Source organism: Alexandromys fortis, unplaced genomic scaffold (genome assembly GCF_014885135.2).
Source record: "Alexandromys fortis isolate MF-2015 unplaced genomic scaffold, M_Fortis_MF-2015_v1.1 scaffold_58, whole genome shotgun sequence".
Lineage (NCBI taxonomy): Eukaryota > Metazoa > Chordata > Mammalia > Rodentia > Cricetidae > Alexandromys > Alexandromys fortis.
Genome location: NW_026067940.1, coordinates 6,803,602 through 6,807,566, shown reverse-complemented (window position 1 = coordinate 6,807,566; position 3,965 = coordinate 6,803,602). Strand labels below are relative to the sequence as shown.

The 3,965-nt window shown below is 49.7% G+C and overlaps 1 pseudogene; it reads left to right on the top strand.

Moving 5' to 3' along the window:
- The first annotated feature begins 2,533 nt into the window (after positions 1–2,533).
- LOC126504981 (40S ribosomal protein S26-like) lies at positions 2,534–2,898 on the top strand (annotated as a pseudogene).
- The last annotated feature ends 1,067 nt before the right edge of the window (positions 2,899–3,965 follow it).

The following is a 3,965-nucleotide window of genomic DNA, read 5'->3' as shown; positions in this document are numbered from 1 at the left end:
TGACGTGAGTTGATCATTCCTTCCCCTGCCTCACATCCATCACAGTATCGCTGATATTTTCATCACACTGACTGGGTAAAGGACTGAATTCAGTGGGTGCTGTTGAAACCTGGTCTCCGGCTGCTTGACACGTCTCTGTGAAAGTGTTTAAAGCCCAGGTCAGAAGAGATAGTGAGAAGGGGAGATGGCAAAATGATTGTTGGCATGGAACAGATGGGCTGGGGGCCACCTCCACAGTGACACACCTCCGCCAGCAAGGCCACACCTCCTAACAGTGCCACCCCCTTTGGGGTCCATTTTCTTTCAAAACCACGATAGAGACGATGCTTTGAGAGTCATAAGGTCACACATTCATCGTTACTACCGAGCGATTCGCCGACCAGGGTACACGAACGGAAGTACAGTGGTGTCTCAACGAGACTGCCCAGGCAGAAGTGTAGGCGCCTGGCAGAGGCTGGCGGTGCTGCTGGAGCGCAAGTGTGTTGATCCCACATATTTGAACACACTGCTGTCATTTACTAAAGCGCCCTCATCTGGCCCAGTGGTGGCTTGGTCCTCCTAATGACCTCTCCTTGAGATGCTCTTTGCACACCTATGAGGAAACCACTTTGACCCTGAAATGTCCCTACCCCTGGCTTCTCATTTTTATTCTACTGCATCTAACTCTCTAGTTTTGGGAGAACTGCCGGGTTCAAACTCTCCCAGTCCCTACAACCACTATCTAGGTGATTTCATTTGGCCCTTGGCTTTGAACACTATAAGTTATATGACATATATAAAACATCATAAACGGATGTGTAAAACTTTTTTTGGGGGGGGTAAATTTTTTTAATAGATTTTTATTGAGCTCTACATTTTTCTCTGCTCCCCTCCCTGCCTGTCCTCTCCCCTTTAACCCTCTCCCAAGGTCTCCATGCTCCCAATTTACTCAGGAGATCTTGTCTTTTTCTACTTCCCTTGTAGATTAGATCTGTATGTCTCTCTTAGGGTCCTCATTGTTGTCTAAGTTCTCTGGGATTGTGATTTGTGGGCTGGTTTTCTTTGCTTTATGTTTAAAAAACCACTTATGAGTGAGTACATGTGATAATTGTCTTTCTGTGTCTGGGTTACCTCACTCAATATGATGTTTTCTAGCTCCATCCATTTGCAAAACTGTTTTTAAAAAGACATGGCCTCACTATGTAGCTCTGGCTGGCCTGACTCGATATGTAAACCAAGCTGGCTTCAAACTCACAGATCTGCCAACCTCTCTCTTGAGTGTTGGCATCAAAGGTGTGCACCAACCACACATATCAGCTAATCTGACTTCTGGTAGCTATTCTTGAAAGATCTATATTTCCACTTTTTATGTGTAGAAGTGTTTAGCCTATGTGTGTATAAATGTAGCACACAGGTGCCTGCTGCCTGCGGAGACCGGAAGCGATAATCAGATCCCCTGGGAGGAGTTAGAGCTGACAGTGGGTTGTCAGGTGGGGCTGGGAATTGAACCTGAGTCCTCTGGAAGAGCAAGTGTACGCAACTGCTGACCTCTCTCTGGCCCTAACAGCTCTTGGGTGTTCCTGGGCTTTCCAGTATTGGAACTGTTACCAGCGGTCTCCGTCTGGACGGAGCGTTCCTAGCTCCATGACATCCTTCAGAGAGTTCAAGTGAGGCAGTGAGAGTGTGTTGGGGAGCTAAGTGAGCGTGGAGTAGATACACCTAGATATACCGAGCCAGGGAGATGGCTCAGTGGGTAGCGGTGCTTCCTGCACAAGCCTGGCAACCTCAGTTCAGATCCCCGAATACAAAGAAAAGCCACTTTTACAATCCTAGCTTCCTCTACCCCAGTGGTTCTCAACCTATTGCTGCAACCCTTTGATACATTTCCTGGCACTCACATGTGGGTGTGTCTGCATGAGGGTTGACCCGCCTGGAGAGGAGCAGTGTCCCAGTTCCTAAGGCCATCAGAAATTGTGTTTTCCAGTGGTCATAGGTGACCCCAAAGGGGTTGTGATCCCCAGGTTGAGAACTGCTCTACCCAGAGATGGGAAGCTAAGGCCGGAGAATCCACTGTAAGTTTTGGGTCCAATAGCTTGGCCTATGCAGCAGCAAAGAGCCCTCCCTTCTCAGACAGGATGGAAAGGCAGGGACCAGCACCTGAAGGCTGCTTTCTCACCTCCACAGGCGTGTGTGGATGCATGCACTGTACATGCCTTTTCCATGATGCATCTGATTTTAATCTCATGGACATTCAGTCATGTACAGGCATGATGAGATGACGGTAAGTAGGGCTTTTTCCTACATGTACTCCAAACCAGTCCAGGCTGCCTCACGTTCCCAGCCAGACATGTTTCAGACTGTGTGGCCACAGAAGCGGGGTTACTAAGCATTGCTAGCAGACTCCAGGTCAGTGTTTCTAGGTACTTTATTTAGGGAGGGGTGTGCAGCTCCATGTTGGCAGGCTCTCACTGGTAAGTGCCGCGTGTTATAGTTCAAGCTAAGTGGAGTTTTCCCTTTGCGTGCCTGCCTCAAAATGGGCTCATGGGGACTTGGCTCCAAGATGACCAAAAAAGGGAGAAACGACGGTCGTGCCCAAAAGGGCCGCGGCCACGTGCAGCCAATTCACTGCGCTAACTGTGCCCGCTGTGTGCCCAAGGACAAAGCCATTAAGAAGTTCGTCATTCGGAACATCGTAGAGGCGGCTGCCGTCAGGAACATATCCGAAGCGAGTGTCTTTGATGCTTATGTGCTCCCCAAACTCTATGTCAAGCTGCATTGCTGTGTGAGCTGTGCTATTCAAGCAAGGTAGTCAGGAATCGATCTCGGGAAGCTCGGAAGGACCGAACGCCCCCACCACGATTTAGACCTGCTGGTGCTGCACTGCGACCTCCACCAAAGCCCTTTAAAGTGGCTTCATAAAGATAGAAGAAAACACCTTGGAAAAATAAAATGGGCTCATACCCGGGCACAGGCCAGACACCTGGGGCTTATCTGGGACCGCCACCTTCCTCAGACACACCCAGCCCATCAGCAGATTCTGCCAGCTTGACCTTCAGGCTGAATCCACTCTCACCGCTCCCGCTACCCACGCGGTCACTGTCAGTTTTCTAGCTGGGCTGTACCTGAGCTGATCTTCTCAACTCAGCCCCGCAGTCGTCAGACAACCAAAGTCACCGTTTTAAACACGGAAATCATGCCATGTCACCTTCTGCCGATCCCCGCATGTCCCCCAGAAGAACCAACATTCTTAGCCTGGTATGTGTGATCTGGGCCCCAGCTAGCATGCCATCCTGTCTCTTATCACCGTCTGTCTTCTTTGCAGCTGGTCCACACCAGCCTGCCGGTAACTTCTCACATTCTATGAAGCATATTCCAACTCAAAGCCCTTTCTTTCCCCTGCTGTAGCCCCTGCCTGGCAGGATTATCCCCAGGTACCCAGCTGGCTTGCTCCTGTGTAGCACAAATGCTGTCCTCTTGGCAAGGTAGCCTGAGCATCTCTAGGCATCTCCGTGCCTACGCCTTCCCTGCTTTTTCTTTACTCCACCATCCACGTGATATCTATTCATCTGCTGTTTCTGTGGCTTTGACCTTCAGTCCTTGTGAGGCAGGGACTTTTCTCATGCACTGCTGAACCTGCACTTCAGCTTCTGCTTTGCCATGGTGGGTACTCAGTCTTCCCTCCCTCCCTCCCTCCCTCCCTTCCTTCCTTTCTTCCTTCCTTCCTTCCTTCCTTCCTTCCTTTTCTTTCATTGGATAAATGCAGTCTCTAAGAAACCAAACCCCTCTGGTGTCCTCTGGTAGATCACCTCCCTCCCTCCCCTCTTGCAATCTGAGTTTGGTCCCCAGACCCACATAAACTGGCTATGGTAAGGCATGTCAGTAATCTTAGCACTTGGGATGTAGATACAGAAAAATCCAGAGTTCAAGATAATTTGAACTCCATAGCAGATATGAGGTGCATGTGTGTGCACCGTGTGAACCTATAA